The following is a 14,070-nucleotide window of genomic DNA, read 5'->3' as shown; positions in this document are numbered from 1 at the left end:
GTATGATTGATTAACCTCTGCTCTCATTGTATATCAACAATGATTTGCTCTATATTTTATGCCACCCACATGATTATATCATTGCATCGTACGTTTCTTCTTGACTTCTATTTCTCATTTGATTACCATTTTACTGTCAAGATTTCCTGCACTAATTTATGCCGCCATTTCAATTGTTTACTCATTAATAAAAACCAGTAATTATTATGTAAGACCGTTGTATAGTGTATAATGACCTTAGAATACCTTTTATAGCTCATTTAATGATAGCAATAAATAAGGTCGTTCTACACATATACATCGAACAACGGTGATGTAGGATAATTTGTGAATAAGAACTGGCTATCAGTCTATCACAGTGGAAAGTCACAAAGGTATTTTTTTTTCATTGTCTGTAGATTTTCACTCTGCTTTTATAAAGCACCAGGCAAGGTTAATGATAACCCTTTATGACTTATATAGTTATATGTTTATTTGGGCAAATTTGATTGTTAGCATTATGAGCTTACGCCGACTCTTCAATTTGTCTAGCATATCTGTTGTCTGACACTCAGCACCCCAACACTTCATTTTAGGCCAAAAACATAACTAGATAAGGACTTGCATTATCGAAAAATTTTACTCCTACTTCGCATTTTAGCTCTCTTTAAAGTCCAAAAGGGTTATTGTTACACAAATTCTTATTTTCAAAATATAAATTTGTCTGCAAAAACAGCAACCCCTTCACCTCTGTACATCTCGCGCCTTTAAAAACTACGAAAGGGTGAAATTGTAGTTTCATAGCATGCACCCCGGGTGCATTTTGTTTATCCCATACCCTACCATTTGTGCATGAAGCAATGAAACCTAATAAAATACTAGGCAATCATACTCCTTAACACACAAAAATATAAACAACAATACCTTGCCTATATGATGAACAAACTAGCACCCTAAAAATAGCCTAAAACTTGATGTTTCTACTCATGCAATGCAAGGACATAGGTACAATTGTACAATAATATTTGAAATGTGAATGAAATTTGCATCTTTCAAATAAATAGAACTCTAATTATTGATGCATATTTCTAGATGCCAAACAAAAGGAAGGGATGGTGGGTATGATATGATGGTTTGATTAATGTTTATAGGACAGTTTGAACCTAACTTTACTCAGTTTAGTCACCATTTTTTGTTGCTTTTTTCAAATGTTTTACCCTTTTTTTAGTAGGATTAATTATTATTACTAGTATGGAAAATGTACCTACATTACCTTCTCCCGTGATTGGTGATTTAGTGAAGGGTTAAATTAGTCTATATGGAGTACATAGTAATTTTGACTATGGGTTTGTTTGACTTATGAATTGTAAATTTTAAGATTAAGGACTAGTGTAACATTTTGATTTTTAAGTATGAGCTTTAGAGTACTTTTCTTAGGATAAAAGGCGGGTGGTTTTCTTTTGTAGGCGAAATCAAGTCTTGCTAAAATATGTGTGGTCGAAAATTATCAATTCAAATATATACATACTACTTTGTAATCTGTAAGGAGGGAAGATTATAGCAACCCGGTTTAGTTACCATGGTTCTCATTCATAGGAAATGTTTCCTAGTAAAAGGGTGTCACGATAAGCAAATTGTAATGTGATATTAACGAGTTTTAAACCTAGAAGATAGATGATAGGTAACGTAGGACTTTACTAGTTAAGACCTATGTTACCCCCACTTCACTTAGCTGCCGACCTGCCGTGTCGCGTGTCTGACACATGTCATGTCCAACCTGACATTACTCTTCGGCACTTCACTTTAGACCAAAAATTAAAAAATTTGCACAAAATAGCCGAATCTGAACTCGACAGCCGGGTTCTGGCTGTCTAATGAGAATGTGGATTACAGAATTTGGAAATGTTGAATAATGAAGGATTAATATAGTCTATACCAAACATTTCTTTCTTGTCTGGGGATTGGTTGACAAATGAAGGAGTAGAGAGTAAATCTCCTGCTTAATGTCAAATTTTACTCTGCATTGACTTTTGAGTAGAAAAAAGAGCAAGTGTTACTAGTCACTTTGACTTGTTTACCATTTTGATGAACAAATTTCAAATGTTTTTTTCCCCTTTTTCTAAATGTAGAAATTTTACTTTGTCAAAAACAACTTTGTAAAATTGACTTTTAGAATCTCTATATAAAAATTGACTCCTCTCCCAATTCAACCAAATCCTTAGTGACGATGTAAATGCTAAAGTTAGGTTCTATTTGGGTGTGGAGAGAGCTGTTAGAGTCGAGTATTGACTTTACCACTTAAACGAGATACCTCCTTACTTGATAAGGCGATTGTGTGAATTTGTATGTTTGGCTAACTTAGTGAATTTTAAGTCAGCAAGTAGTTGTGCTTGAGAAGACATTTTCAATACCTTTTTTTACATTGTTTTGGCTTCCTCTGTTTGCTTAACTCTGTTGCTAATTTGAGTTAATACTATATTATGCTAGTTTATGGACTACTGTACTAGTAGCTGTGGCAGTTGAGTACTAAAGAATACTGGTATCATTCTCATTCTAAATAAAAATACTTAATTCATAATTACAAACTTATTAATCATAATTATTGGTTGTTATCACATCACTGAATCATAATTAATATGACACTGAGTATTATCCATATTTTCAACTAATAATGGTTATGTTCATCAACATGGCCTGGACATCTTAACTCTTTGATAGATAAATCTCGAGAAATCTCAGACTCGATATCTAGGTTGGTTAGACTTATCATTTTTATAGCTACCCGTATTAGACATTCAACACTCGGCGGATATGTGTATAAGATGCTTGTAGCAGTGTCTTCATGTTGGCCTCTGCTGCTTTTGGCTGGTTCATATGCACAAATCTGTCTTGATTATACTGCCTGATTGACAATGTAAACTTCCACTTTAGGAGAGGAAACTGAAGAGTAAAAACAAAGCATCCACCATAAGGCCCACAAGACCACAACCATGAACAATCCTTACTCCTTAAGTGAGCCTGTTTTATCAATTAGTGACATTTACACCTTATGATATGCTATTAGTTTGTCACACAAATCAAAATTCAGAACCTTGTACAATAAGGAATATCCCTACAAAGAAAACAGGTAAAAAACAAAGAAGAAATGTCCAAATGAAATTGTCGGTCAAGTAATAAACTTACATGACAATTGAGCTAATGGAATGAGTATGAGACTCCTAATATTGAAGTTCATTGAAAATTGTAGGTCCTAAATAGAATAAAGAAATGTAAGTTGATAATTCTAGAATCAAGACTTATGAAATAGGTCAATACAACAATAATGAATCTAAGTTACTATATAGAGGTGTCACAGGTCGGGTTCAAGTCAGGTTGAGCTGAACTGACTTGGAGGAGGGTCAAGGTTGGTCGATCTCACATTAAACTGGCCCCAGACAGACAAGGCTGGGTTGGCTTAAGCTATGACTTGGTCTGCCCCGATGGTGGGTTGGGGCGTGCCGAGGGAAGGCATGATAGGGAAAGATCAACTTTGATCCCACCTTCGTCATGGGAGGGTGAGAGGTGTTACGGCCGATGGCCACCTCTGTCTCTACACATGGATCTATCATTGAATGAGACGGTTTTATGTATGGACGACAAATTTGTGTGTCCTCCGGGAGAGGGAGAGTCGTACTCCTTACACCTAAGCCTTTATAATATTCCATTTGGTGGATTGTCTTTAGGTGTAAGGAGGACGGTCCTCCCGAAGAATACAAGAATTTTACTGCATGGACAGGCCATATCAAACTAAGCATGAAATTAGGAAAGAAAAATCAAAGATAATGACATTATTAAATGGAGAATCTAAATTATTAAGTGGAGGTTAGAAGATTTCAAAAGCATCCTCAAGTGATATCATAGAAGAAAACTACTCTTCTTAGTTCCAATTGATGTGAAATCACAAGCTCTTGCATGTGCTTATGCCATTGTAGCATTGAGGCTCAACACATGCCTAAGGTCCATACATGAAAGGTATAGTTAAGTGGTTTTGGAAGATGTTATGTTACTTTCACATATTATCCATATATCCTCCTAATTTCCTTTTTCTTTTAGGGTTCAATAACCAAACTAATAACATGGCAGATTGGACCCATTTTTTTTCTAGCTATATTCTTATACTATAAATTTATCAATTACTATCAATGGCAGAGCCATGATTCAAACTTAAAGGGGCGAAAAATTTTAGGGGAATGAACTGGTAATAAGATAAGGTACAATTGAAATTTTTTCGAAAATTTAACTAAAAATTTTAAACTAGAGGCGAGCACCTGTTAGCCTCCTAGCTTCACCACTGATTACAATGACGGCCATGTTACTATGGTTGAAGAAAGCTAATGAACAACCACAGAGATTTTGCATGTTATGGGTCTTAAGTTTGATTGGTCAAAATTTCAGATTTTCAGTTGATGGTCTCATAAAACTGTTAGCTATGTGATATCTTAGATTTTGTTCTTTTCATATCTTCCAAATTTTTAGTACTTGTCACATTTGTCAGAAGACATACGCTAGCTATTAGCGCATTTCACGTTTCCCCGCAAAGAACTCTATAGCAATATAGTATTATTGACTTGTTTCTCTAAGAGCATACTGGATCTCGATCTCGCAATAATCATATCATCGATATAAATTTATGTTTTGTGTTTATGTGTTTGATTCAGTTATGTTTTCAATTAGGTTACTTGCCTTGCCTTTGCGCTCGTAAGAGGGTGTTCAAATCGACTATTTATAACCAATAACGTTCATTTAAATGACTCTAACAGAAACAACATTACTCGTTATCTTTTCACTTTTTGTCAAAATTTACTTTATTCGAACTAGAATGTCAAACTATTAGTATAATCCAATAATACCTAATCTATCTAATTCCCATTTGTATTTGCATTGAGCATTTGAGCAATTGAGCTCATAATTACTTCTAATCAAGTAATGAAACATTTGGAAACAATGCAACCACAAGTTCCACCCTTAGGCCAACATATGTCATTACTAATAGAGTCATCCATGGCCCTTAAACTTTGGGACACCCCCACCCAATTCAAGCATCACTATCCAACATCATCAATGGATAACATTATTCATAAACAAGAGCATCATCTTTTTTCATGCATGGCTAGAATTTATGTTAAAGTCTAGCTTGACATAACATAAGACAACTAGAACTATACTACCCCATGTGGAGGGTAAGCTTTCATATGGTGTGCCCAAATTCCCTCATTGGTTGATATTCCCACATTCACACCCATAATTACGAGCCATGTGTCGCACTCTTAGACGTGACAAATGTTGTCTCGAGAGGGGCTTGTAATGCCACGTCCATAAGAAGGAGGATATATAAGGAAAATGAGATGATGTTACCGGATAGTATCCAGTCTTGATACCACCCTCTCACATGTAAATATGCAATTTGTAATAAATCACTAAAATGATAGATCTACGTAAAAATTTGTAACAATTGAGTATCATCTGATGACGTCCTATCATTGTTACAACCTGCGGCGAACTTTGCGGTTGACAGTTTTTTTGGACTGCGAAATTTCTCAAGGTAAGTTGAAGAAATAGACTGATGTTTTAAGAGGGACCCAAGTGGACCATCTTAAGTTTGATTTTGAGGGCAATTGCATGTGCTTTTGTCACGAGGATCTTAGAATTTTATAAAGTTTATTAGCAAATCATCTTCATTAATTTATGATTATGTTGATTTGGTTGATTAGTAAAACAAGAACATGTTGATTTGGTAAATCTGTTATGGAGTATCTTGAAGTTGAAAGCTTAATGTCAAACAGTTTTTTAGTAAAATTTTCGGTCTTATACGGAGTAGTTGATAAAAAATAGAGGTAGTTTAGTTTAGGAAGTTACACATAATTAATAAGTGGTAACATTAGTTTATGACATACGTACATATTGTGAATACGTACGTATTTAGATTTCATAGTAAGTAACTAAGTAACGAGATTAGGACTTCAAACACGGTTTTGAGGTCTCAAACACGGTCTTGAGGTCATGTCAAGAATAGTGGGTGATCTATCCCTAATGATTTCCACGGATAAGATAACGTTACATGTTAAAAAGTGTTGGACCGTTACACACTGACACGCCTACAATTCACGGAGAAGAACATGAGATGGTGTTACTATAATTGAAATATAACACTTTTTATGATATATTGACACCCACGATCCACGGAGAAGAATATGAGATGATGTTACCATATTCGAAATAAAAATATTGTTTTAAGATTGGAACGATCCATGAAGAAGAACATGAGATGATGTTATCATAATCGAAATGCACACATTTTTAAGGTTGGCAATTGGCATAGCAGTTAGAGGTCTCTTTTAACCTTGGAAGGCCATCAACTACAAGCCTAGACTAAAGCCAATTCAAAAGGCTAAGCTATCCTTAAATTCTAAACGTCTGAATTTCTCTATTTTGCATGAGATAGGAAACTTCATCTTTCAACATGTTTGTATTATCTTATGTAAAAAATGTACAGTCCCATGTTTTGATGCATTCTATATATGCTAGAGCTGATCAAATGGCCCAAGCCCGACGGCCCAGCCCGACCCGATCCAATTTTTTCCCGGGCTTGGGCTCTACATTTGGCCCTAAAAAGCCCATGGCCCGGCCCAAAAATAGCCCGATGTATAACTAAAAGCAGCAGGATAGAACTTTTTTTTTTTTGAGTAAAAGATCAATTTCATTAATAATAATAATATGTCATACAAGAATTGCAACAAAAATTAAAATTAATTGAATACAAATTTGTAAAACACAAGCAAGACAAACTCTTCCTAAAACTAAGATCGTTATTAGATAAAAGCGCTTCTGCACACTACCCTCTAAAATACCGATGTTTCTTCATACAACCAAGTGTGAGAGGATCCATAGATCTGATAATAAAGTTTTGAAAGAGATGAATCTTGTCCGATCTCACAATTCGTAAGCAATAATCCAACATCCATTGCAGCACCATATGACTACAGATAAGACCATTGATCTTCCACATAATTCTTGAACCTCTCAAATAGAGGGATGAGTCTCACACAAGATGAGAAACAAACTCACACAAAGGCGAGGACAAATCTCCAATAAAGGAGAGGCAAGAGTTATTTGCATATAATTAATAATTATTAGATATTTAGTATGAAAAACGGAAAATTTGGGGCTTACCTCCACCAAAATTGGTAGACGGTAGCCCCTAATTGATGAACTTGAAGATTAGGGTTAGGGTTTTTAGAGGTTTTTAGAGAGAGACTTTTTTTAGCAGGATAGAACTAAATGGGCGACAATAGAATAATAGTGTCCGTTTTCTCTCCATTTCCTAAAAAGAAATGGAGAGGCAAGTTTTTATAAATGGTTCGGATCGTATTTTGACAACATCTAACGGTTCTAAATTTACGCATAAAAATAAAGGTAAAATAGGAGTAAAAAGGGAAATTATTATTTTAAAAGATTGCGAGAGGAAATGGAGAGAAAGGAAATAAAGAGGATCCATTTCCAGAATAATAGACCCCAATACTACAAATACAGAATACATGTACGACTTTTTTGCATAAATACAGTACCTTCTATTGTAAATAACCTATTACTACACAACTAGTATAGATCCCGCGCGATTGCGCGGTTTTTAGATAAGAATATTAAAGAAAATAATAATTATACAACTGATATTTAATTCAATTTGAAATTTAATTATAAAATTTATTATTATTAATGTTTTGTATTAATCGGTGGAAATGGGGAAGTTCAGTATAATCCAGTTGTAGATATAATATAATAAAAGCCCAATTACAGATATGATATGATAAAATCCTAATTATAGATACGATATAATGAAAGCTCAATTACAAATACGATATAATGAAAGCCCAATTACAACCAAATTCATTTAGGCGGGAAAATTTTGGAGATCTCTTATTCTTTTAGTATAAGGGGGATATTAACTACTAGCTACATACTCCACTATCTAGATTCCATCTTTTGTCAATTTACAACTTGATAGTTGATATCGTTTCCTATTTTGGCAGTGCAATACTTTTGGATAATTCATGATGTTAACAAATTGATGTATAATTATAATGATGAGTTATGTCTACTTGATAAACTTCTTAGCCCCGAAAAGCTCAAAAGCCCGGTTTAGCCCGAAATGAGTGGGCTTATGCCAACCACTTAGGCCCATAGCTTAGGCCCGACCCGGCCCAACCAGTACAAATGGGTCACTATTATAGGATAGGCCCGGCCCAAATCCGACCCGGCCTGGCCCATGATCAGCTCTAATATATGCTTGATTAAGATATAAACAATCCCAAATATTCATAGTACATTTATTTGATTATAAATTGTAAAAATGGTCCTAAATCATTCAATTGCATCTTAAGGTAATCTAGATTGGGCCCAAAAATATATGCTTCTTTCTTAATGCATCCCTTTTACTTTGGACCCTTAAATCTTAATCCTTTCTTATAGAAGTAGGAGTATGATTTAAGATATTTGTTATGGAACAATTTTAAATCAACAATGTAACACCCCCATACTCCAAGTGCCTTACCAGGACCACTCAGGTATGAAGACATTACCATCTCGGTTACCCGAGGCAATGATAATCAAACAACAATGAAGAAACAACGTTTATTATAAATAATTTAGCGAATAGTTACAATCCTCAAACCAAACCAAAAGTACGATACATTGTGCTCAAATGACTTCTAACCAAATGTAAATAAACTAAAGGCTACAATGGAAGACTCCTATCATCATGTCGTGGCATCCCAGGTATCCCAGTACTCATCTCAATACCTGCTCAATATCTGCTCACCATCCCCGAATGGATCACCGCAGGTTTACAAAACAACACCGGGGTCAGTACTAATCACACAATCAATATAAACAACAATGATAAGGTAAACAAAAGCTTAACTGTCACACACACACACAACCAACCAATTCTCATCATCTCAATATTGACTGTCCACTGGACCAGCCCTACCAGTGGGGGACCGCAGCCGTACCCACCAAATCCCCGCTCCACATAGTGAGCGATAACCCTGTCCATTAATGTGCACATCCCTTCTGTGGCGGGTTCCACAGAAGGCGAAACTAGGGCGTGAAGCCACTCCCGCAAGTGACCCCACTCAGCCGAGAACGCATCTCGAGAACCATCAACAACGATCACCACCACAATCACAATACAATTATTACATCAAACAACCAAATACAATACATCAACCAATATCCCATTATGGGACTAATACGAGTAGAAATCCTACCTTGTATGCACACAATCGACGGTCTCTCTTCACCGAGTCAAAAAGCCTCTTCTATGAACCCTCCTCCTATCATACAACACATAGAGGCTACCACATCACATACTACACATAAAACCCCCAATCTCTAAATTAGGGTTTAACCAAATCAAAGGAAATACACTAAAAAGGGTACATAGATCTTACCCTCGACGCAAGGAACTCAACGGTACGAACAACGACAAGAACTGACCGTCTGAACTCCGGGAATTGCTAAGAATGCGATTAAGAAGATGAACTTGTTTGCTTTCTCTCTTAAACAGGAATTTAGGTTTTGTAAAAGTGATTTAGAATAATGACGACGAAGCTTAAATACCTTAATCGCATAATTAACAAAACCCGAGAAAACTCCCCGTAAAACCGGACACTCGATCGAGTACCCAAGGTACTCGATCGAGTACCCCCTACTCGATCGAGTGCCCCAGCTACTCGATCGAGTACCCAACAGGTCAGAAACTATTTTATTTCGCATTACCCTTACTCGACAGAGTAAGACCTACTCGATAGAGTACCCCAAGACTTATAAATACGGAGTATTACAGTCTTCCCTCCTTAAAAGGAACTTCGTCCCCGAAGTTCAAACCACTACTAAACAAAGTTACTCCCCCAACATTCCCGACTCAACCATCAAACAAAATTCAACATAAAACGTGTTACTAACCCAACTCATCCCGACAAACATACTGACACAACATATAAAAGGGGTATAAAACTCTTAAAAACTGTTCGCGATCATCTCCTACCCCCCTAAAAGAAACAAGGTTACGTCCCCGTAACCATACATACCTGATCAAAAAGGAAAGGGTAACGCTCTTTCATAGCTTCCTCTGGCTCCCATGTAGCTTCCTCGGTCTCGTGGTTAGACCAAAGGATCTTAAGCAAAACTGTCTCACCACTCCTACTCTTTCTAACCTTTCGGTCTAGAATCTGCTTAGGCACCTCAAGATATGATAAGGACTCATCTAGCTCTAAGCTCTCTGCCTCTAACACATGTGACGGGTCACTCACGTACTTCCATGAATGCGATACATGAAACACATTATGCACTCTCTCTAATGCAGCTGGTAAAGCCGGACGATAAGCAACTTCCCCAACTCGCTCTAAGATCTCATAATGCCCTATAAACTTCTGACTCAGCTTTCCTTTCTTCCCAAATCTCATAACCCCACGCATAGGAGACACTTTCAAAAGAACCTTGTCCCCAACTTGAAACTCTATGTCTCGGCGATGTAGATCTGCATAACTCTTTTGTCGATCCTGAGCTGCTCTCATCCTTTCCCTGATCATCTTAATCTGTTCCACCATCTCATGCACCATCTCTGGTCCTAAAACCACTGCCTCAGCACTATCGTCCCAACAGATTGGACTCCTACATCTCCTCCCATACAAAGCCTCAAACGTGCCATACCTATACTTTGGTGTGATAGTCATTATTGTAAGAAAATTCTATCAAGTCCAACCTCTGCTCCCAGCTACCACCAAAATCCATCACACAAGCTCGCAACATATCCTCAAGAGTCTTGATTGTTCTCTCGATCTGCCCGTCTGTCGTCGCGGGATGAAATGTTGTACTCATCTTCAAAGTTGTTCCCAACGATTCCTGCAACTCCTTCCAAAACCTCGATATAAACCTCGCATCTCTGTCAGACACTATGTCCTTAGGGACTCCATGTAACTTAAGCACGTTCTTTCGATAGGCCATAGCCAATTGTGCCTTAGTCCATGTATCTTTCATTGGAACAAAGTGAGCTGACTTGGTCAGACGATCCACTATCACCCAAATCATGTTGTTACCTTGTTGACTCTTTGGCAAACCCACAATGAAATCCATGGAAATGGATTCCCATTTCCACTCAGGTACCTCTAAAGACTGAATCTTACCTTGTGGTCGTCGCTGTTCCCCTTTAACTCTCTGGCATGTCAAACAACGGGATACAAACTCAGCTGTCTCTTTCTTCATCCCAGGCCACCAAAACGTTTTCTTCAAATCCTTGTATAGCTTGTCTCCTCCTGGATGAACTGAATATGGTAAGGGTGAGCAAGTTTAGGTCCGGACCGGAAAAATGGACCGGACCGGACCATTTGGTCTGGACCAAACCCGGACCGAATTTTTTAGGTCCGGTCCTCGGTCCTCATTTTTTGAGTTTTCGGTCTTCGGTCCGGTCTGGACCAAACCCTGATATTTTAGGTCCGGACCAAATGGACCGAATTTTATGTTTCTAAAGACTATCATTAAAATATTATAAACTAAATTACCATTTTATCTTCACAAGACCTTATAAATTAATATTGAGTATCTTTTTCTCAAAAACAATCGTCTAATTATTCATCGACATTTAATTTAGTGAAACTTAAATATAAGTATCATACACGAAATAGTGAAAGAATTAGTTTTAGGTCCATTTCGGTTTAAGACCGGACCGGACCGAATATTTCGGGTTTGGTCCGGTCCAAGACCGAAAGTTTTAGGTCCGGTCTTCGGTCCACAAAAAAATTATTTTCGGTCTTCGGTCCGGTCCGGTTTGGTCCGGTCTTGGACCGATGCTCAGCCCTAGAATAAGGTGTGCAATGTGCCTCTGTCATGATAGTCTTTTTCAGCTCCTCATCATTAGGAACACACCACCTACCATCAAACCTCAAACTACCATCTGTATGAATAGAAAACCGGGACACTGTCCCTTTCTCTACTCCAGCTCTCCACTCCACTATCTTAGGATCCAAAGCCTGCTTACCTCGAATATCATCATAAAACTCAAGATGTACTGTCATATCACCCATGGCATCTCCTTTCTTCATCATATGTATCCCAAAACTCGCTACCTCATCCCTCAATCTCATCAAGGATAGAGCTGTACACAGAGAATGTACACTCTTTCTACTCAAAGCATCAGCAACAACATTGGCCTTCCCTTCATGGTAGATGATTTCCATGTCATAATCGCCAATCAACTCCATCCACCTCCTTTGTCTCATGTTCAACTCCTTCTACGTGAAGATGTACTTGAGACTCTTGTGATCCGAAAATACCTTAAAGATTGCTCCATAAAGGTAATGTCTCCAAATCTTGAGAGCAAACACCACCGCACCCAACTCCAGATCATGAGTAGGGTAGTTCTCCTCATAAGGCTTCAATTGCCTAGAAGCATAGGCAATCACTTTGACATTCTGCATCAACACACATCCCAGCCCATTCTTCGAGGCATCTGTATAAACCTCAAAGTTCTCGCTCCCTTCAGGCAATGCTAAGACAGAAGCTGTGGTCAAACGCTCCTTTAATGTTTGGAACGCCGTCTCACAACTCTCATCCCAACGAAACCTGTTCTCTTTCCTCATCAACGCTGTCATCGGTCTAGCTATCCTGGAGAAATCTTTGACGAACCGTCTGTAGTATCCAGCTAAACCCAAGAAACTCCTAACCTCAGCAACATTCTTTGGTGCTTCCCACTTTGTCACTGCCTCTATCTTCGCCGGATCCACAGCTACTCCATCTTTAGAGATTACATGTCCCAGAAAAGCCACTTTCTCTAACCAGAACTCACACTTGGACAGCTTAGCATACAACTCATGATCTCTCAAGGTCTGCAACACGATCCTCAGGTGCTCCTCATGCTCCTCCTTAGTCTTAGAGTAGACTAAGATATCATCGATAAACACCACTACAAACTGGTCCAAGAACTGTCTGAAGATTCTATTCATCAAATCCATAAACACTGCCGGCGCATTAGACAACCCAAACGGCATCACCACATACTCATAATGGCCATACCTCGACGTGAAAGCTGTCTTTGGTATGTCCACCTCTCTAATCTTCACCTGATGGTACCCCGACCTCAAATCAATCTTAGAAAAGATTGTTGCACCACTCAACTGATCAAACAGGTCATCTATCTTTGGCAAAGGATACTTGTTCTTTATCGTCACTCGGTTCAGCTCCCTGTAATCTATGCATAGCCTCAAACTCCCATCTTTCTTCTTCACGAAAAGAACTGGTGCTCCCCACGGCGATACACTTGGTCTAATGTATCCTTTATCTATCAGATCATCCAACTGCTTCCTAAGCTCCTCCATCTCCTTAGGACCCATACGGTACGGTGCCTTAGAGATTGGCCCCGTCCCTGGTTTCAACTCAACGGTGAAATCTATCTCCCTCTTCGGTGGCAACCCCGGAATCTCCTCTGGAAAAACATCTGCAAACTCTCCCACCACTGGTATCTCATCAACTGTCGGACTCTCTACTCGGTCATCTCTCACATGGCACAAGATCAAAGGACATCCCTTCCTCAGATAAGACTTCAAGGTGACAGCTGCAATCAACTTAACTTTGGGTTTGACTAGAAACCCACGATAAGACACACTAACACCCTTAGGACCTCTTAAAGATACTTTCTTTTGATGACAGTCTATCTTAGCTTTATACTTTCCTAACCAATCCATCCCGACTATCATCTCAAAACCGTTAAAAGGAAACTCTAGCAAGTCTACAGGGAAATCAACTTGCCCAACTATCAAAGATACATCTCTGAACAATCTGCCACACGATACAGACTCACCCGAAGGTATGAAAACTTGCTCACTAACAGACTCATATACTCTCAAACCCAACTGTTTAACATGACTCGAAGACACAAACGACTGAGAAGCCCCCGAATCAAACAAAACAAACGTAGGAATGCCATTAACAAGGAATGTACCGGTGATAACGTGCGCATCTTCCTCAGATGCTTTCTTCTCCATCATGAATAACTTGCCG

The sequence above is a fragment of the Silene latifolia genome, chromosome 1 (assembly GCF_048544455.1).
Source record: "Silene latifolia isolate original U9 population chromosome 1, ASM4854445v1, whole genome shotgun sequence".
NCBI lineage: Eukaryota > Viridiplantae > Streptophyta > Magnoliopsida > Caryophyllales > Caryophyllaceae > Silene > Silene latifolia.
The sequence above is the reverse complement of the archived record's forward strand: the minus strand, read 5'-3'. Positions refer to the sequence as shown.